Genomic DNA, 22,844 nt, shown 5'->3' on the forward strand with positions numbered 1-22,844 from the left:
TAACCAGAAGAAGACGCATTCTCGATCTCAATTTCCTCATAGTACTACTGAGGCAAGAAACTTTACACAAACTCTCAGAAGCCCACAGATTTTTGAACCTCAACTTGAAAGTTCAGGGTGGAATGATCCTGGTTTTGCCAACATTTCTAAAATTTACCTCCTTTCGAACCATTGGAGCAATGGGCATATTCTCAACTCCATTAACTCATGGAATAATTCAGTATATTAGTTTTCCTTTTGAAATACATCTACAGAGGCCACACGTGAAGTACACTCTGCCTGGGGCGTTTTCTCATATTTCTGCTATTGATTTTGCCCTGATTGATATTTGGCTCCACCATACTGTACAAAATCAGGAAAAATTGAAGGAGAAAAGCATCTTTAATTTTCACCTCTGTGAATCAAAATGTCCCCATTTGGACGTCACAGAAAAAGTCCCAACACCAAAGCGGCTGGAAGGCCAAGGGTCATTTTAGAGAGATTGGTAGGTGAAGAATTTGGAGACAGGATTTTGTGAAAACACTTTACAGAGGATCTGAAATATCCATAGGGAATTTATTAAAGCCAACAATGCAGCTATTCTGTAGCTTTTTGAGGCGTATGGAGGATCAGGTTTTCAGCCTTTCTCAAGCTTGTTTCCGCACTTGAAATTGTACTTGTTATCCACAAAACTGGCTGCAATTACTGTGCTGGGACAGGTCAGGTTGTCACTGACTCTATCTTTGTACACACAGTCTCAAGAAAACTAGACGAAAATGCAGACTGTTTTCTTTTGCATGTGAAAATTGGAATTTTCTATCAAAAATGTGATTCTTGCTGCCTCACCCAGTAAGTTAGCCAGTTTGGAGTGTGAAGTGATATACACCTGCTTTTAGAATGGATTTTATAAGCACCTTGCATCATTTTTGTCTTTCTTCTACTTCATTCTGGACATAAGAATATGCTACTAGGCCGGTAATTCGTTGCAACTTTTAGTTATGCCTGGAGCAACTCTGAAGGGAAGCTGCTGCAATTGTCTGAGCTTGATTTCTCCTCCATCCTTTCTTGGGCTCTTTTCACACTTTTTTCTCTTCTCTTTGTGCAGCTGGATCCGTGTGTTTTGCTTTGTGCACCATTGCCACAGCCACACATTGCTTGTTTTTTTCCTTCTGCACATGCTTACAGGGCCCGAAATGGTACAGATGAAGCAGAGAGCATTATTCTCCCTGCAGGCTCACCCTAAACCACACAGCCTTGATGGTAGCACTGTCTCCAGCTTCATTTCCCCTCAGCTGAGCCCACAGCCTAGCTGCTCTCCCACCCTTCCCATTATACCCTACTCAAATATCTAAGAGCAGGCAGCCTGTAGGTGTGCTGCTTGGACACCCTTCCCCAAACCTAATTACTGTATTTTTTCTTCCTGTGGTTAAAGCACTGGTTCAAAAGCAGAGTTATTTTTCATTTTCCAGTTTCTACAGAGACATATATTAAAATCCTCTTTGCAATTTCATATACTGTGACATCCTTTGCTTTAAATTATTCCTGCATCAAGCTTCTGTGTAGGAAAGGAGTTAGCTAATTTTTGAAATTCAGCTAAGAGTGGGCTGTGGACCATGCTCTCATGTCAGTGCAGCATTGATGCTTCCTCATTCTTCCTCCTCCTTTTTGCCCATACTCGTTCAGATGTAACAGGAGAAGCAAACAGACTCCTCCATCTTTTTCAGTTCCTGTAGCTACCATTTACCTATAACATTTTTATTTGAATTTATGATAATGACTTTCTTTTTTTTTAATGCTTTTTCATGATAGCAGTGGTCTGTCTTTATCTTCCCAGATCAGCTATGTTCATCCTAGCACAGCCAAGCCATGATTGAACCCATTGACCGTTAAAGCACCAATTCATATTTATTAACATGAAAAGTCTGGCCATGCCCCTGAGCTGAGACACGGAGTGGGACCCTGCTGCGCCAGGCTCTGTGCACACATCCAGGCACGTGAGCAGGACACTTTGCCGAGACCCCACTCCGTCACCAGCACAATTTCAAGTGGTAAAGGTCTGATTTATTGTGAACACACCTCAGTTTATATGAGCACTCAGAGAGTTAAAGCTAGCAGTTAATTTTTTTTTTCCTTTTTTTTTATAGTGACTGCGTGCTTCTCAATTTCTGTATTATTCACACCTCAACAAATCTTATTTCATTAGATTTTGGGAACTGCAACGGTAATTTTGGTGATTAACTTTAAATTGGGGATAATACACAAGCAGACATTAACATAATGTCAAAACAATTTTGTACAATTGTTACTTAACCTCGGTCAAATCATTTCCACCCCCAGCATCCTCCCAAATGGACCTTTATTAATATGACACAGACAAACACAAGAGAACCCTGGGCTCTACTCAGGGAAATGATTAAACAAGAACACTTATCAGAAATGATCACGCAGGGTAACAAGGCAGGAGGGCAAATCTCTGAATTCTTATATTCTCAAGGCTGCGTATGGCCTTTGGAGGAGCTACACGAATGAGCCCTTGACAGGATGCTCGGGAAAGGTGCCATAAATTGTCTTGCCTAGATGACAACTAGCAGAGGCTCAGCAGCAAGATGTTTAACTTCTTGCATTTATTATACACAGGTGATTCTTAAAGCTGATGGATGGGTATTAATTACTGTGGAGACTGGAGATCTTTATTTCTATCCTGATGCCACAGCTCAACCCGAGAGAAACCATTTTAAGGGCTGAAGGAGAGCTTGTTCTCTGCAGCCTTTTCACTCAACGGACAGCCCAGAAAAGAAGCATAAAAAGCAACCAGCAGTGATGTGCCAGGGACACGTTGGTGCCCCACACAGACAGGGCGCACATTTTCTCCCACGAAGACTTGCCACCCCCTCCCTGCAGGATGCCACTCGTGTGAGCCCTGCTCATCGCTGCGCGGGAGCCAAATTCCCATCATCCGCTGTAATTGCCAGGGAATCCTCCTGGGCTTTAATCTCATTAACTGTCAGGGGAAAGCTAAAACATTCAGCCAGGTGGCCAGCTTTCAGTCTCGCTGGATTTCCCAGGGCCTGGTCTTGCAATTCCCAGAGCCTTTTTTGCAGTCAGCAGCAGGGCTCCCACTGGCACCGAGTGGAGGGGATACTTCCCTCGTTGCCGAGGATGGACCGAGGGGTGCAGGATTGATGCAGCCATGTCGGGGACTGGCTACCTGCTTTGCACACGTACTTCCCCAAAAAATCACTTCCAAAGCACAGCACAAATTGGAAGTCAACTGAAAATTTGACTTTGATCTCCAGCTGGGACTGTTAAAGGAAAATACAGGGTAAATAGGAAAAAAAATTAATTTGTCAACAGGCCATCTTTTATCCAAAGTGCAAGCACAGAGATTAGTACTGTTGGCAGAAGAAGAACTCCCCTTTCCCATCTAGCTGTGATGCTTCTGACCAGCCTGGTGTAACATTAATTTGCACAGCCCTGTATCCTTGGAGAGGAAATCCTTCCCACAGGCTCTGCTTGGTGCAACATGTGGCAGTGATGTGGGTTTGGACAGTGGAGAGGTCCCCATCAGCACCATCACTCCTGGAAAATCTTTAAAAGTTTGAAAATGTTTTGCTCCACAAGGTATGTCCTCTTTTACATGCCCAACCAGAGACACTGATCTCAGATTTCTGAGATAGGAAGAAGCAGAAAACCGGCTTAGATTCACAAGCAGATTCACAAATCTCCTCCTGCAACTACATTCATTCTCAGGAACTTTCATTTAGTTACTCCAAGTTTGAAATATTCAAGATGAATGATTGCTTCTGGCAATGTTGACTTAAATTAATTCTGACATTTATTCCAAAAGTTTGGGGGGGAGCAGGGGAAGGAAGAAAGGAAAAATAACGCTGGTCCATATTTTCTTTAGAAACCTTTTTTTTTTTTTAGGTCATGTTTTGTTAGAGTTTTTTTTTTTTTCCACATAATCGGTCTGAATGGAACATAATAAATCTGAGAAGGTAATAAACAGCTCATAAAAAATCACTTTTCAAACTGTTGCTAAAACAACCTCACAACAGTTGGTGCTCTAATGGCTCACTGGAGGGATCGAAGAAGGCTTAGGTGAGCCGTGAGCTCCTGGGTAACAAAAAGGGGTTGTTTTTAGCCCACTGCCATGGCTTTACATTAGGAAAAGTCAGTACCAGTGCATGGAGAAAGCACGAGGCAACCATTAGGAACTCTTTGCTCCTTTCTTTGCCTTTGATCTCTCCCATTTTTCTCTGCAATACGCTATCATTTCAAAGGTTTTGTGTTTTCTTCACAGGGTCTGCAGTTTATTAGGAGGTCTTGCAGGGAGGTGTTTTGTGGTTTGCAGCAGGTAGAGGATATGGCACAGATGTTCTGGGGAATCGTCTGGACTGAACATCTGCTAGGGGGTTGGCAGTGATGTGATGAACAGGATTTGGTGCACAGGATGGTGTCTTCTGCACTGTGTTAAGAGCTCCTTTTCTGTTTGAAGGCCTTTTTTTTTCAGACATATGTGACCAGAGCATATGCATTTACCACATCTGCATTTTACTAAAACCACATTTCTTATGAAAAAAAAAAAAAGAAAGAAAGAAGACACTTCAACAAACTCTCACAGCATGAAAGTGTTTGGCTGAGAAGAAGCCCTTGCTGCTCCCAGACCTCGCTGAAACAACAAGCTCTCAAACAGAGAGACCGTGCATTAAACAAGCAATCACGTTGTTGTCTCTGCAGGCACACGGTCGAGTAAGGAGGAACAAAGCGTGAGTCACCGTGACGTACACAAGCAAAATTATGAATGATGAGCTAAAAATAAAGTGCTTTCAAATATAGTCGTGTTCCTCCTTCTGACCGAGGAGCATATTCCTCCAGGGGTGCTGATACCTGCTTATCTCGAGCTGGGCAGCACATTCAGCCGCGAGAAGGGTGCCGAAGCAAGCAGCTCCCTCATGGCCCTGCAGCTGCAGCACGGGATTCATGCCTGCTAGATGAAGACAGCCACGCTGTCCCCAAGGCTGGGGCACTGCCTAGTTGTGGCATAATCGCTCTTCAGTCCTTTGAAGGCCAGACATCACCCATTCAGAAGTCCTCCTCTGTGTCAGCTCTCCTTTAAAAAGAGACAGGATCTCGTGAGACTGTCAAAATGTTACGTTTTCAGCCTGCACTGAATGGAGACAAAAGTTGAGCATTAAATACCACCGCTGATGAAGTCTTTTTCTCTGATAGGCAGGGCTGCCAGCTCGATGAAGCTCCTCCTAAGCTTTTTAGTGCACTGATATTTCACCGTGCAAATTGCTTCATCCTGAGAGATGGTCTTGCAAGGTAACGAGTGCATAAATCCTAAGGTCTCTGCTCCGTTTTTACAGTTTTTACACAGTGTTTACTCGCCTTGCTTGAGCAAGGGCAGAGTAAAGCCTAGGCAATGACATTAGCTCCTCTATGGATTAGAGAACGAGCAGCTCTTTATAATATTTCTAGGTCTATAGCTGCTTTTGCTGCATGTTACCCAGGTGGGGAAGAAGACCAGAGTCAATGTGGACGCTTAAAACTTATTTGCCAGCCTGATGGCTTCTCTCTATTTCTCTCTTTTCACACACACACAGAGCAAAACTCTCTGTGTGTCATACATCACCAGCCCGGACTAGAATCCCACTGGCAGGACTCAGGCAAATATTTGGAATTTTACCTGGACTCCAAATCTGGGTCAGGCTGACATCCCAAACCAACAACCAGGAGTGAGAAAAAGCAGGGAGACAGCATCAGGCAGGACGGGATCCATGCCGGGACAGGGGAGCAGGGAGCATCAGCAGCTGGGCTGCCAGTGTGCGGTGCTGGCTCCCCTCGCTGCTTCCCAGATGTAGCAGGTGTAGAGGAGGTGACAAACGAGCACCGAGCAACCACGTTAAGTGACTCAGGAAATCTGCAGATATTATCACAGGACATGGGAGTCCAGGACAGTTCTAAGGCTGTGAGACAGTCCTCAGCACAGAAGACAGCTTTGCCTTGATTTTGAAGACTAAACGTTGCTAACCTCCACGGGCTGAGAAGGGGATGGCTTTCAGATCTTTAGAAGGAACGTGGAAAGTACAGCGGTGTCTGACTAGTCTTTTTTTTTTTTTTTTTTTTTGCTAATGAGCTATTAGAAGTTGTTTTTGAGCCATACTCTTTGCCCTCATTATAACTGCATTCCCATAAGCTGAGCTTTCTGCCTGTTGTAATGAGCAGAAATCTGGACTGATGCACAGTTTTAATGAGGTATGGTTTAGATGTAAAACAGAACGACTAACATCTGAAGGGAGACCTCAAAGTGGAGTAACAGGAACAGGTAGAGGATTTACCACAACGGAGAAAGCTGGGTAGGACAAGAGGAACAAACCATTTTCCTCTCACAGGCAGAACAGATAAAACTTGCCCCCCAAAATTGAACGTGAATTTAAGAGGTGATATCTCGAAGGAGGTAATTCACCGAGGGAAAAGGAGGAAAGCTAAAAACGGATCCAGCAGTTAATGACACCTTAGAGTTGATGAGTGAGAGGAAATGCTCTCTGTCGATTACACCAATGAGGGATGAAACAACCAGCAGAACATTTCTTTCTATCTTTTCATGAAAATTAAAAGGGCAGTTTTCACAGCTGGTGAAGGACTTTTTTTTTTCTTTTTTTTTTTTTTTTCCCTTCTCTCTGCCATCTGATCCTGTTTCCACTTTGAAAACAGCAAATTTATGCCTGAAGCTGAACGGGTAAAAATTGGACTCTGTTGCCTGCGGGTATTTTGCCATGAAGAGCAGCGGGATCTGATGAGAGATTTCATCCAGAGCAAATCAGAGAATATTCAACAATGTCTCTGTTTTCACAGGGGACTCTTCTAGGGAGGCAGGAGCAAGGGCTCAGCTGGTGTGCCCCAACATCCTTGGGGCAGTCTGTGCTATGAGGGGGGAGCACGGGGTAAGACTGTCAGGTTTTTGCCTGCATCCTCTGTTCCCAATGTGACAAAGTGAGACATAAGAGGAATCTTCAGTGTGAACCCAGAGGAGAGAGAATGTCTTCACCATGCAACTGTTATGGCTCGTGATGTTAAAAAGCAGGACTAACACTTGTGTGAACTCCCAAATTCTCCTACAAATCTCCATCAGATGTTGCTCTCCAGTGCACAATACTGTCCTCTCTTCCTTGTTAGCATCCTGCTTCTTCTAGAAAGATTAATAGTGAAAAATTCATCAAGACTTACCCTGAAATAGTTTCCATCAAGTACCAGTACAGGTCATGGCTCTTGAGACAAGTAGGGAAAAATCCCCATTTTTTCAGGAGTAACTGGGCCTTTTTCCTGAACCTGGATTTACATCCATTGCTCTCTCTTTGTGATTTGTGACTGCTCAGACTCATTCCTGCTGCATATTCATGTGGGATGCACTACAGTGGCCATGTTCAGAAGAAAAGATGTGCAGGCACAAAGGATAGAGATTTCTGATATTATCTTCAATGAAATTTTAAACACTGCAAGTGCTGATATGGCTGGCTCAGCATCCCACCACTCACTCGCTCGTTCACATTCTGGCTGTGACTCAGTGGTTTTGTCCCCATGTGTGTCCCTGAAAAGGTTTCCATCTTGGGATGACCGTGGGCTTCAGAACATCCCATGTGTGTGGGGGTTTATTCCCTGAACCCCAACAACTGCTCCCATCTCCCTGACTGTACCATATTGTGGCCAGATTTCTGCAGCTCCTCGTTAGGACAGGAAACACAAGCATTAAATGCAGGCTGCTTTCTGCAGTACTTGGCCAGCTGCAGTGCTCAGTCCCACAAGACTCTTGTGGTGCATTTCCCAGCCTCTGTGCCTCCCAGGAGTTGCTCCTCACTAAGAAGAGCTCTGCTGTGACTGTGTCTCTCTTTTTGCAATAGGACAGCCAACAATCTGAGAAATCTGAAGGGCAAGGCTCTGTTTGCACATGGCTGAAGGACTCAAGTGCTGGAAGGCTTTTAAAGCCTTCACATGGCACAGAACTGGGGAGGCAGGGACGGACATATATCCAACTAAATGGAGGGGCTATGAAACTCTGCAACATCAGCTGTGTCATATGACCCAGGAAAATGTGGCATCCACTTCCGAAGGGGGCTAAACTGCTCCTGGCCCACGTGGCAAATCCCCTTTGGCAGTGTCCTGATCCCCTTTCAGACCTGCTGGGCTGGTGCCTGTCAGCTCCTGCAGCATGGTCAGGACGCCGGTCCCCATTCAGTTCTGGAGCATTTCCACTCTTGGCAAGAAGCTGTTAAAAATAAAGGGGCGGTGGGGAGGGGGAATGTATCGCCTAATTGATTAGCTCCGTGAATCACAGAGATGCCAGCCTGTCAAAGAGTAAATCACTGAAGTTGTCTTTGATGTCTCCTTCGGTCAAGGACACACCAGCCTGCTGCAAATGTTGTCTTTCCTTTAATGTGCTTTCTCTCCTTCTGTCTCTCTTTTACACTTGTGCATGTGCATGTGGGGATTTTTTTTTTCCACTGGATGCCTGCAGCTGCCATACCTTGTGTTTTGATTCCTTCGGCAATTACCAGCTAAGCAGGGTTGGGTAGGACAGGCCTGCAGAGGAGAGATTACTGAGGACTGGTAAATGCACGGAGGGGTATTATAAGGACCCCTCAAGGGAGCTCTCTCCCTCGTTCACTCTGAAAAATATCTCTCATTGCAGTCTTCCTGAAGTTAAAGGGGACCTCCAGTTAATCTCTAGTCTTGCAGCAGCAGCAGTATCTTGCTGGAGGAGAGGGGAAATGCAGGCACAGCTGGCTGCTAGCAGGAAGGCATGGTCTTTTTGCATTATCTAAAGAGCTGTTGGTTGTTTCTTCCCATTTCCAGCATGGCTGGAGATGCAGTAGCAGTCATGTAGTGCTGAAAAAACTATAATAAAAAGCCAAGTGATGATGATGCAGCTTTTGTGACGGAATTTCAGCACTCCCAACAGGAGATGAAGCCGAAAGACACACACAGAAAAAAAATAGTGCTACTCAGACAAAACAGAACAAGTTAACCAAATTTGTCTGGATTTCAAGTCTGAGCTAGTTCCAAAACTTTGGAAACTGTTATAAGGCACATCTCATCTCACGGCCAACACACGCTGCACCTTGCATCACGTGCCATCTCAGATGGAAGATTGCTCCCTGGGAATGAAGTGTTTTTCTTCCTTGGTTTCTTGCCAACGCCACCTGTCTGGCTCTGCCTAGGTAATGCAGCACATTGACAGCGAGCATTGGCTCACACAGCGAGTCGGACCTGGGCCAGGCTGGAGATGGCCTGTTAGTGGCTGTCACTCACTTGGCTGGGCTGGTTGTGTGGTGCCGGGAGAGGGTTCAGTGAAGGAAGGCTTCTGCCAAGATTTCCTGCATGACAGCACCCTCCTTACAGCAGCCCGGGGCCTGACGGAGCTTCTTCCTGCACTCCCCGAGAACAGGCTGCAAGGGAAAGGAGCTCTGACATTTCCAGGCTGTCCTGTTGGGAGGTCTCTGCATACACAGTCTGTTCCCTGGCTTCATTTTCAGACGGTGGTCTGCTCCTACGCATGCTCACAGGTGTCTTGTACGCAGAGGACTGTGCTCCCAGAACATGTCTTGCTGTCATTTCCTTGTAATCCACCTCCCTGAAAAGCAAAGCAGGGAACATCATCACTCAGTGGGCTTAAAACAAGCCCAAAACATCAAAAACAAATGAGAAAAATTGCTCAAGGGTTGAAACAACAAAAAAGGTAGTAATGAAGAAGGGTGAAAGAAGCAGTGATGGACTCCACTGGGCAAGGCATTCAATCTTTCAGGGTCTCCATCCTCTCCTGTAAAAGAAGTATCATTCCCTCCTTGGAGTGTGTCAGAGAAATCCCTTTCCTCAAGTTCTCAGGCCACAAAGCCAGAAGATACCAGTCTGACCATTCAGTTTGGCCTCTGCATTACACAAATTGCCATGAATCAATTCTCCCAAATAAAAAATATTGTAAAAGTTCATCAGATCTTGATGTAATAACCACAAGTGACTGTGAATCCACTACAGTCTTTACAAAATGGCTCCAGGACTTAATCACTCTCACTGTAAAATTTGTGCACATCCTAAGGCAAACCAGTCCAGTCCTTAATTTGTAATTTGCACTGTAATTTTCTGCTTTTGTCTGCCAGGCTGAGAAACTTATTGCCATATATGCATTCCCCAAGAAAGAGTTTCCAGACTGTGACCAAGTCAGCCCATCAGCTTGTCTTTGGTAAGATACCTAGGTGGAGGTCTCAGAGTCAAAGGTGATATTTCCTATCTTAGGAGCAATTACTGTTTTTTTTTTTCTTTTTTTTTTTTTTTTTTTCTGAAGCACCTTTGATTTCCCAACAGCTTTCTTGAACTGTGAAGACCAGTACATGATGCAGTATTCTGCCATGGATACCTGCCCATATAAATATGCTCTTTCTTCCTCCTCTTCCTTCTCTTTTTCTTCGACCCATTGCCTTAGAGGAAAGGGAATGCATCTTCCACACTGAAATCACCCGTGTATTTCTAGAGGTCACTGCTTTCCAGGAGAGCTAGGGGTCCTTGGAGGCCACACAAGGAAACACTCTGAATGATTTCCCTTTTCGTTCCCTTCTCTGTTTTGCACTGTCAGCTTTAAATCCACTTCACCCATGCCACGCTTATCCTGCTTTGTTCTAAATTCCTCCTCAAAATGACAGTCAGTATCTATTCAAATGCTTCATACGGCAATCTTGTTATCATTATCAACCAAACGTGTAATTTTCTCCTCCTCTCCTCTCCCCAAAAGTATATGATCTTAGTTTATTAGATTCTGTTTCTATAAAACAAGCGATGGTATGAGGCACGATAAAAATATAGAGGAAGGTGATGAGGCATCTTATTGCCACCTTTGAATTCTGCTTGGTTTTCCAGATATGCAAGATATTAAGCCATCATTAAGAACAGGCATACTAATCTCTCTTAATACCTTAGCTGACAGAGCAGAAGTGACCACTGGAGGCTTTTTAAAGGGCATAATGCTGTTGAACTTAACTGGAATCTAAATTCTTGTGATTTCCTTGTGTACCTTTAGTTAGAAAATCCTGACAGGATGCTAATGCCTGGATTCATCTACTGCAGAAGAAGTGATTACTGGAAATATAGAGATGATGGTTTAACATTACAGTGTATGTGTAAATTCTTTATCTTGGACTTGAGATCTTAAAGATCCTCTCAAAGGTAATCAATGGCACTTTAGTACCCTTTGAAGCTTTTATTCACAACACTTGCGTGCTACTTTGTGCCACATTGACTTTACTATTTTCTTCCAATTTTAAACAAAATTACTCCAGATCTGCATTTAAGATGCTATAAATGTGGTGATCTGTCAATCTCATTCATGCAGTGCTTCGGGTGTTCCCTCTCTGCAGTAAAATCCGGGGTCATCATTACATTTTCATATGCTCCAGGACAGCAGTGGGCTGATTGATTGTTTTACTCTGTGCTTGCCATTCTGGGAATTGGTCCACCACATCTTAAAAGAGCACAACAGGGTTGAGATTGACCAACCAAAGAATTATGATGCTTGAAAATAAATTTGATGAAACACTAATGTAAACAGGGCTCTGAGGCCCAGAATGGGCAATATTATATATGCGAAGTGAATGAGAGCTGGATGTTCTTTAAAAATGCAAAAGCAATTTCCTAATTTTAAGTCTGCACATATGTTTAGGGGTTGACTTGGGACCTTAAACAGGATGTTTTTTCCCTTTTTCTTAAACTATGGTTTTAATCTCACACAGCCACATGAGCTAATCAGTGTCAGAAGCAGCTACTTTGGTCCAGCCCGTAATATCTTTCCTGAGAAAGAACTGTCACAAACAGCCTGTAAGAGATGTTAGTCACATTCCTTGGTGTAATACTGGAAGCACCCAGCTATAATGCTGGTGAAAGTAGTGTGAGAGCCAATTTAGAACAAAATAAAATAGTTATGTGCAAGATAAGAAGTCTCTTTGAAGAAGAGACTGTAAATGTGCAACATGAAACAAGGAAATTGTTTTAGTTATATTATGATTTTAAGTCATATTTCATTTACTCTGATACCATTGCTATCACAGCAATAAGAACATTATAAAACCTGTAAGAAGGAGTTGAGATGGCTTCTTACACCACAACACCTGAAGAGTCACTTTTCATAATCCCTAAAACCTGCAGTACCCCAAGAAATCTCCCATCCCTTTGTGCTCCAGCCAGAATCAAGCACTCATTTTTTTGCCATGCACCTCACCTATCCCACCCTTCAGTACTTAATAACCGAATGCTTTTCTGTTGATTTCTCTATATGGCAAAAGTCAGAGGCGTTTACATTTCATGGATATAAATTGCCAAACTGCATCTTTAAAAATATATCAAAAAGTCTAATTTATTCTTCTGCCTAGAAGAATCCATGAATCTCTCATTCCTCCATGTCTTATATTCAGCCAAGATTTTTACTGCAGCTGGTACTATGCAGGCAAGTTTTCCTTGTATCTCAAAAGGCTGGAGTCGACCTTATTTCAAAGGAAAGCTTCTTCCCAAGCACGGTGTTGTGACCAACCTGCGAGGAAGACCACGAGGAGATCAGAGGTCAGTGCCCCAAAGTCATGCGTGACCCCTGCTGGACCTGGCTGCACTGTTCCCCCTGACCGGGAGCACTAAAAGTTCGGGGCGAGCCGTGAAATATTTAACCAGGCTGCCACTATGTAAAAATGATAGAGTGTGCCTGAGCAGAACATCTGTCAGCGAGGTGGCAGCTGGCAGAGCCCGGCAAGGATTTCCTGGAGAGAAACGGGGCATAACTTACCAGGAGAGCTGCAATGCCGGGCTGTGTGGGGGGGGGGCGAGGGGAGCATGTGTGAGCGAGCGTGTTACTCGCTGGAGAATAAATGCCCTGAGGAACCTCATTTGGAAGGGCAAACATGAGTGCTGCAGTGTGAGAGAGGAGATACAGATGAATGCAGGGGCATGTATGCCTAACAGCGTGATTCCTCATAGCCCAAGCGATGATCTCTGGTTTCCCAGAGGCTCTTGCTGCCCTGGCTCTGGCAGTGAAGGATGATCCCAGCCCTCTTCCTTGTAGGCTACTGCAGCAGGTGCAGGGGCCTAGCTATGGAGAAGGCCAAACTCCAAGAGTTTTAAGAAAGGGAGACGTGGATCAAGTTGATGGTTTCACTTGGCAATTCCACTGCAAATGGGGTTGAGCAGCCCCGTCCATGGGCGGGTATCCAGGATCTGGCCCAGCAGAAGGCAAAAGCTTTGGGGTCTGAAAGTCATCCAGCACAGTATGGGGAAAGGTGTGGTGATACTGCTCTTCTTCCCGCACTCCTGCTTTCAAAGAAGCTCCATCTGACCTTCCCCAGGAGCAGACATTGGGTGTCCCATCGCTGGCTTGCTCCCCCCACTAACCCACTTCTCCCTGCACTGAGCTCACAGCAGGACTTCCATGGCAAGGGACATGAGCAGCCACTGGCACTCAGGAGGGTAAATACAAAAGGGTTTCAGCTCCCCATTTCAGTGCTCTGTCTCTGTTCCAGGGTAACCCCTTACATGAACCCACACAACCACTCTCTTCTTTTGTCAGATAATGCAAAGTTTAGGTAACACAGTAATTAATTCCCTCATCATTACCACTGCCCTCTTGCAGATATTTCTGCTGGCTGAATTTAGCAATATTTTAAGAGAAACTATTTCCACTTTTGCTCTAAAGTAGAGGTTGCCAGGCACTGACAGTTTTGTCCGTGATGCAGGGAATTGTAAAGGGTTAATTGTCCAGGGGTACATGTTTGAGAGCAAGAGTGTGGGAGGGAGACAATGAGAGAACAGAGTTGGATGCAACTTCTTTGCATTCTCCCCCACGCTCGTTTTGGAGGGTGTTTCAGGGACAAGCTGTGAGGAATGCACACTATCTAATCTGCATGTATAATGTAAATATGCACATTTTTATTTGCTCTCTCCATCTGCAGGGAACTTGCTGGCATCAGAACGGCCATGTGGTCTCCCAGTGAAGTTTCCTTGTAAAAGGGAAGGAGAAGACTTAGCAAGGCTGCTTGCTCTCTGCCTCGTGTGCACACTGTGGAAATGAGTGAACAAAGTCTATCCTACTCATACCTTCATGTTTTTGCTGTTTGGTCCTAGGACCTTAAAAATAAAGTCTGGATTAGGCTTCCTACAGAGAGCTGGTTCATTGACTGAGCTGGAAAATCTGTGTGGAGGGTGGGGAAGAAAAGAAATTCCACTTGACCACCCATAAATGATCATTTAAACCTTTTTCTCTAACAAAGCAGGGATCTAAAGAAGTAATCAATACTTAGGATGGGACAAATAGTTTTGGTACTTTGGAGTAGAGAAAATTAAATGGAGGCAAAATCAAGAATGCTATTTTTTTTTTTCACATGAGAAAATCAAAATGTTTCATCTGAAATTGTCAAAATAAAACATCTTGGCTGTATGTTTGGCAGGTTTTTCCTGTTTGCATTTGAAGCAAGGAGTAATTTGCAGATTGACTAAATCTGCTTAATTCTGCATTTTTACTAAAAAAATAATCTCTGCCAAGAGCTGTTAACCAGCTTCATTGTGGCCTTCTGAACAATGTGCCTTATACTGGTGGGGGAGTCACTTGCCCTGTCCTCAATAGCCTGCAGTGCCTGGAGTCCTGGATGCCATATAAACTGCCCGTCTGCTGACTGGCTGGAGTATCTGGCTTGCTCTGCAAAACTTTTTGCAACCTGGTCACCTCAAATCAGGGAGAGATGTTGCTGTGTAGAAGCTAAGGGTGCAAAGGCACAGCAGTTTGCACAAAGTCACCAAAATCTAGAGAAAAGTTCCTTCATAATATCTTTCAGGAACCTAGACGTGCCTTTCAGTTTTATTTATTTATTTTTAAGGCATCACTGACTCAGAAGTGTTTTTAATCTATTTTCCTTATTGTTCCACAGCATGCATGTGTATTTGTGTGAGGTATTTGTGTGTATGTGATTGTGACAGTATAAATATTAATAGCACAAGGGTGAGAATACATGTGGCCCTCAAATGAGGTTATATAAACACACAGCTGCTGCGCTATTTGTAAATTTATAAAGACACATTTCCATCAAGAGTGTGAAAGTCAAATAAGCGTGCAGAGAGAGAGAGCACATATGCTACATAAACTGTGCAAGAAGCCTATGGAAATTACATGGTTCTACTTAAATCATGGTCCCACTGAGGTCAACTGGAGCAGTGTCACTGACTTCAGTGGGATCAGGACTTGGCACAGTGCACTTGCAATGATTTCCCTGGATAAGGCAGATCAAGCTACTGGAAAAAAAAACAGAAGATCACACTTTTATCACAGTAGCAAGAGGGCTGATCCCTTGCGGCTGGCTGACATCTGAGCCAGATGGGGACGATGTAGCCATGTAACAGCCACAGAAAAGAGCTTCTACTCTGGTGTCCTGCAGATTCTGCTGTTGTTGAGAAAACAGAATCTGTGTAGGATATTGCACAGGGAGCTCTGCAACTGCCTCCCTGCACTCCCCTAAGAACCGAGATGTGCTAGAGAGTCACAGTAGTGGTGCACCAGCCAGGCCAACAAAAGAGCATTACTTGTGTATTTGTATGTTGACAATGCGCAGGCCAGATCTATACGCCATACAGTCCCATTTTTTGTGGCTTCAGCAGCTGCTTGCACTCAGTTCCCCCAGGGAGGTTTTACAGTCACTGTCAGACTTCATTCTGGACGACAGGAGCTGACGGGTGTAAGGTTTCATCCCATGGACAAGGTGGAGCACAACGCGAGATGAGTCAGAGGCAGGAAGGTTACAGGCACAAGAAGAAATTGCTTGGCCAATAAAATGGATTAAGAAATTTATAAAGCCACATTTTCTCAGCTCAGTATTACATTTCTCCTGTTGCAGAAGATGCTACTCAGACCCCAGCAGCAAGTCTAGGATTGTTCTTTTGGCACAGAGTTACCCTGGCAAAGACAGCAGCCTTTGAGTCAGGGACATCTTCCCGTGAGGCTATTCTCAGCCTGCTGCAACAGAGCAAGTCCGTGCCCAACTCAGATCAAGGCCCTGGCATGTGGGTATTTGTCTGAACCTTCTCCACATTCTGTGTCTGTCAAGGTTTGGTAGAGGTGGCCAAGGAGGAGCTCATGTGAAACCATACATTAAATTTCCACAGCCTTCCTGAGTCAGCCTGCCTCATGGGATGGGTGTTGAGCGAAAATCAGGTTATTATACATATGTATATTTTGCTTTGTAGAATCACCAATGTTTTAACAACTGGGTCAAAATGTAGTCATGTGGTCACCCAACCCTGGTGGGACATTCAAATGGGTTGCATCCCAGCCTCATTCTGCCTTTGACTGGGGCAGCTTATCTTCTAATGGTCTAACTTATGTTGTCCTCAATGGAGAGCATCCACTGGGGGAGTTATTATGCAAAAGGGTGGGTTGTGTGTACTGTAGTGTGCTGCACACTAGCCTCCCTCTGTGGTCAAGACCTTATACTGAAATGAGAATAACAGCCTTTCAGGTAATTGAATTTTTGGTTCACTAGCAGTAACACCTCTTTTCTGTGTTGTTTTTGACGGTTATTTTAAAGCCGAAAGTAAAGGAAAAAAAAATCTTAGTTTAATCAAAACATTTTTTGTTCCTTTGTAAGGGTGATAGCTGGGCTTTGAGCACACCTTTCAAAATGAAATGGAAGGTAATTTTGAACCAAACTAAATTTGCAATGGAAAGATCAAAATATTTTGTTTGAAAATCGCGAAATGAAACATTTAGATTCAAGTAACAAATTCAATGTCAAAATGAAGTTTCTAAATTCCCCCTCCAGCCTGTGAGAAGGATTCAATGAAGCAAACATAAATTTGCAAAAAGTTGCTGTGTTACCAAAACTGCATTACCCACTGAAATAAAATAATCCCAAAATGTCTTTCTGATCTAAAAAATGATTCCACAAATGCAAGAGATCAGGCAGCTGTTTCTTGGACAGAGAGTGGAGCTGTTTTGGCCACGGTTTCAGCAAGTCACCCCTCAGCTTTATTTTAATGTCCCTGCTCAGTGATCATGAACCTCTTGTAATTTGGTATAGAAAAACATCCTGCTAGTGCCATCAAGGACGGAAGATAGTTCACCTCATCCAGACCACAATATGACAGCAACGTGGGCTTGATTTATCATACCTCTCTTTAAGTTATTTGTGTTTGTTCCAACCAGCAGACTGGCTTTTGCTATGATCCTTTTCAATGTGGGGAGCAGGCCCTGAGGAGAGTGATACAAATTTTATGGGAATGGTTTGTATTTCATCCCAAGGGTTTTTTTCCTGCTTACGCAAAATATGAGTGAAAGAAGCGGGTGGGGGAAATACTGGTTTCTGTGACTGTGCAACGAAGGAGCCACATGTGTTTTGCAGAGGAAGACTGGGGATGGGTCAGGGCAGAGGGTGACGGGAGCATCACCAGCCATCGGCCAGGGGACAAAATAGCAGCGAGCCCCTCTCTGGCTGAGTAACACATTCGTGGGCAGGGTAAGAAACACCCAGGGAGGGCAACTTCAACCAGCCAACAGCCACAGACAGCAAAAAGCCAATCTGTCTGTAACTTCTGACTGAAGCACGGTCACGGAAACCTTCCATTGCATTGCCTGGGGTGGGATTTGAGAGGGCACGGAGGGAGGGAGCCTGTGTGCGAGCCGAGCTGGCTGATCCGCAGGCAGCTGAGCACCGCCGGCAGCTCCGCTCTGCTCAGCTGCTCTCAGCGCAGCTCCAAGACGGGTACTTAGCTCAGCTGGACAGCCTGGTCTGATGCTCCTGCTCCATTTTTATCCAGACAGGGATTTTCAAAACTACCTGAAATGCCTGTGATTGTGCAGGAGCTAGGTGGCAATTTGCCGGCTGGGGCCCCGCGTTGCAGTCGGCAGGACAGCAGGCGATCGGCGGAGGTGGTGGCTCACCTTGGGCAGGCAATGGGTGTGCAGCTGTGTGTGCTCCCCATTCCCTACTCACCGCCACCCCCAGCTTTGTCCCTTCTGCACGGGAGGTCAGTCTGTGGCAACACCGGGTCTCTAAACTCTTTCCCCCAACCCTCTCGAAATACAAGTGATAGAGGAGATAATTTACCTCTTTGTGGATGAACCCAAGAGCTTTAGAAATTGAAAACCTTGCACGGTTACCGATGACCAAACATCTGCAATGTTTTCTGGGCCATGTGGTCAGGAATACGGCCATGGGGCCATCAGCCCGGCAGCTTTCAGGAGCTTTGGTCTCCTGGCATGTGTGCCCTGCTTGGGGTGATGGTGGTGTGAGCTGTGGCCTGACCTTAGTACCACTCTTCAGATGAGAATCCCCTCTGATTTTTTCCAGGCACACTCTGTATAGACTAATCAGAGGGCCCTGGCTGCTGACCCTCTGATGCATACACTTTTCCCTTTGATTTTCCTCTCCTGTTGCATGCAGAGCTGCCAAGCATCCAGGCTGTCTGATTGCATATTCCCCACGTCCCTTCACGATGGATATTAATCTGCTCTGCTTTATTTCACTCTGATTTCCCTCAGTGAACACCGGGATGGAGTGCATGGGAAGATGAAAGGAGGCACGATGCAAAGTCAGGCATGGCCCCTGGAAGCAGCAGGGGTTCAGCAAGGACGGGTCTGTGGCCACCAGAACTGTGCCCTGAGCCAGGCTGGGAGTGATGTGTGAGAGGTAGATGTGGGTACAGATGCTCATCCGGATGAGGAATCGCATGAAATTTGTCATCCACAACAGAGAAACATGCAGATATTTCTGAGAAGGTAGAGTGGTTTCCACAGTCTCACTGATGGCTAAGAAAATTGGTGAATACTCAAAATGAACAAGAGTGTGTGGGAATTTCTGTAGAAGATCTGCAGAGAAGTAATGAATTTGCTAATCGTTCCATACCAGATTATTTTGTTTGGCTCCAATTATGTCCTTCCAGCAAAATAAACTGTTTCTCATCCCCACCCTGACAGCTATGGAGCAATGGAGTGATTACCTGCAATATTACACTTGAATAGCAAAGCTGCCAACATTATTAAAGCTACAACAAAATGTAGGGTACAGCTGACTCCCACAGTTTTCCCTGCAATATTTGTCTATTGTGCAATTCCGGATCTATGACACCTGCTATTCGCTGTCTCTTTGAAATAACAATGTCTGTCTCTATACATCACTTTTCCACCACAGATCTCAAAGTGCTTCACAAAGGCAAGTATCATTATTATCATTTTATGGATGAGAAATCTGGACACAGGGAGGTTAACTGCCTTTGTACTACCCTACATTTACTCTTCTACCAACAGATCATCTGTCTATGATGCAGGTCAAATTTCTGTCTTTCATTCCTGGATCTCTCTCCCTTCAGTATTACTTCCCTGTTCATCCCAGTAGAATCCAAAAGCTTACACAGAGGTTTAAATTTATGTAGAGTTATTGACACTGTGTTCTGCTCTTTGTCTCCCTGAGGTTCCTGGAAATTCTGCTATTTCTGCCTGCTTTAAAAAGAGCTGAGATAATTTCTTTTTCTATGAGCACAGATTAGAAAAACAGATCTGGTTCATGTACCTCCCAAAGTCTGAAGGAGCCTGGCTGTGGGAATCCAGTTAAGACTGTTTGCAGGATAAAGGACATTAATATTATAACTTAATTATTTTATATTCAGGTTTCCACCTCAGCCTTGTGCCTGACTTCATAGGGTGAAATGACAGTGTGTCTTTACATTGGAGTCTTGTTGGCCCATCTTTGCTCAACAGTGCTTATTTTAATGTTTAAAAATTCAAAGGAAATGTATTTTGGACAGTAGCCTGTACCTGACCTTTTCTCACCCAGCATGGTGAGGAGAGAAAAAGAAACTTTGCCCTTGAATGATAAACTGTTTAAAAATAGGGCTTATAATGGCAACATTGACAGACTTTCATTTATGGCAGCTTCAGCATGATGAGGATAGTATATTTCATGGGTCAGAAAAGAAAGACAAGAAAAAAAAAGAGAAAAAGAGAAGAGCAGTATTTCTCTCTGAGGTGTTCCCCCTGCAAAACCAATTACCGGTCCTGCTCTTCTGAAGGATGTGAATTGCTTAGCAAAATATCAAGCAATGGTGGAGAAGATGCTTTTGTCATAGCTGAATTTCCCTCTGGGAGTTGGTGGGTAGAACACCAAAGACAGAACATGTAAAAGGACATAATTCAGTCGGTAGATCTGCAGAAAATACTTTGCGTAAGAACCTCCACCCTCCAAGACACTTTCCTGTAGTGCAATGTATACTTTGGTGGCAGCAGGGTAAGCTCAGAACATCCTCATTAGAAAACCATTAAAACAGCTGTACAGGGACAGACTAAAGTTCCTTCAAGAGAGTATCCTACCTCTGGTAGGGGTCTAATCAAAGAGTATAAGAATAAGGCAAAGATTCTTTAATGCTTCCTGAGTTCCTGATAGTTTTAGCCCTTCGTTATTTTAGTTCACCTGTTGCACTCCCCATGCACAGATTCTTCTGACTGCATATCACGATACTGTACTGACATTTGCATCTAAATCTTGGATCTGACCATGAACCCCATTGTATAGGGTCCCTGCAAACCAAGGTCAGAACCACTTGGATCACAAATAGAGAGGACTACACAAAAGCTTTAAAGTAAATTCTTAAAGAGAGAATAATTAGAGACATGGAAGTATATGTAAATGTTAAATAGAGAGACAGAGAGAGTGCCAGAGTAACCTGATTTCTTTCTTTGATAAGATAATTGATTTTCTAGACAAAGGAAATGCAGTAGATCTGATTGATCTAGATTTCAGTAAAGAATTTGATATGGTGTTGCATAAGATATTATTAGTTTTGTTGGAGAATATGGCATTTAGCACAGGAATTTTAAGGCTAACAAGGAAACAGCTGAAGAGGAAACAAAAATAGGTTTGTTTAAAGGGCAAAATGTCAGGTGGGAAGAAGGATAATAATGGGAAAGGTTTCCTCGAGGCTAATCTGGCTTAAACTTTCATGAATGCTCTGTGTACAAAAAGTATAGCTATTTTTCTGCGGGAAAACATCACAAATGAGAAGAAGGACTGGACTGTCATACAAGAAGAGCTCGGTGATTTTGACAGTTGGAATAACAGAAACAGGATGCAATCTATTAGTATAGACTGCAATGTCATGAATTTAAGTAGCAGTAATGATATTTTTGACTAAGATTCATGAATCTGTCACTTGGAAATGACAAAAAAGGAGAGGAATGTAGGTGTTGCAACTAATGGCATGATAGGTAGCTGTGACCCACCAATGTGATGTCACAATTAAAAAAGTCAATGTGGCCTTTAAGTATAGCAGCTAGTCTATTTCTGCTAGAAACAGAGAAGTGCTGATGCTATTGTTCAAGGCCAAATCTCTTGATCTAGTGACTGATGGTCAAGAGGGGTAGATTAAAAAATGGAGCAGCCATGGTACCGAGCAAGCCATGTAATTGTGGGAATGGAAACCTGGCCCTACTAGACAAATTAGGAAGACCTGGCTTGCATAGCCTAAAAAGTTGAAGACTGAGATAGCTATGTTTGCATTTCATGAATATATCAGTGCTGTAAACACCAGGAAAGGACAAAAACACTTTGACCTAAAGGACAAGGCTAGTAAAAAAAACAATAAAAAAAAAAATGTACCTGTTGATAAAATATAATAATAGACACATTCTGATCAGATTTCACGGAGTGATCTCATTCCACCAGAAGAGTGAACATCAATTATGATAAATGTTTTTTTTAAAACAGACTGCTAAGTTAAAGATGGAAAGGACTTGGCTGTATCAGAACTGTTTTGGGGAAACTTGCACAGCACATTCCCAAAATATTCCATCTCCAGAACAGTTTTTTAGTCCCTTTTTAATCAGCACACAGAAATGAAATCATAAAACAGCATGAATAAGGAAACAAACAGCCAATCTCCTGGTTATACGTTCTATCAGTCCCCTGCTGGTACCTTGGTTTAGAATTATTTGTGTTCATTCTCAGTGTCCTATATCTTACCAGTTCAAGCCGATTTCTAGCACATATTTTTGCATTGCAGTTAGGTACATTTTGCTCAGACTGAAATACAATATTCACAACTCCCTGATAGCTGTGAGATTCCCTTTAATATGGATTCCAGAGGTAAATCCTACACCCCAATGACAGAAACATGTTATTCACCTTTTAAAATGACCTTGCTCTTCATCCAGACCTCAGTGGTCAATCTAAAATGTGTTGCCCCCCCAAAATGTAGTTACATGTGGTAAGATGTAAGATTTTCTAGGCAAAGCCTGCAGCCTTAGATTGTGGTGGGTTAGTTAGCACTTATAGAGCATTCTTTGCTTTGGAAAAACAGATTGACATGATGGGCATGAACACTTTAGCAGACTGGAGGCAGGGAAACTGGAGTTCACAAATTGGTTTAAGTACAGATTGTTTCATTTTTGAGAACAGCACCAGGGTGCTTCGAAGTTACAAGCTGCAGCTGCTTAGCCATTAGCTGAAGGAAAAAAGAAAAAGAAAAGAGAAAAGACAAGGCAAAGTAATAGTCTTTGAATAGTTACAAAATTCAAAATAAAAAACTTTAAAGGGTATATTTTTGAACAATAGGGAACAGGAGATGAGACTTGCATCAGCAAGATAAATAGGGATGACTGTACAGGGTGGGTTCAGAGAAGTCACCCTCTACACTGATCCATAAAATGCCAGTTCAACACCCTGGACTGGGAATCTAATTAGTAGACATGAGGATAATGCAGAGACAGCAATGGAAATGGAAAACAAAACAAAAACAAACAAACAAACAAAAACCACCACCAAAACAACCACCACCACCAAAAAAAAAAAAGCCACACACAA

General features: G+C 43.7%; 1 protein-coding gene across 1 annotated transcript in view; it reads right to left on the reverse strand.

Moving 5' to 3' along the window:
• The window catches only part of LOC308200775 (uncharacterized protein), a 114,863-nt gene that overhangs the window by 57,292 nt on the left and 34,727 nt on the right, over window positions 1-22,844 (reverse strand). The gene's annotated exons all lie outside the window — the stretch shown is intronic.

Source organism: Anser brachyrhynchus (genome assembly GCF_964034855.1).
Source record: "Anser brachyrhynchus genome assembly, chromosome: 11".
Taxonomy (NCBI): domain Eukaryota; kingdom Metazoa; phylum Chordata; class Aves; order Anseriformes; family Anatidae; genus Anser; species Anser brachyrhynchus.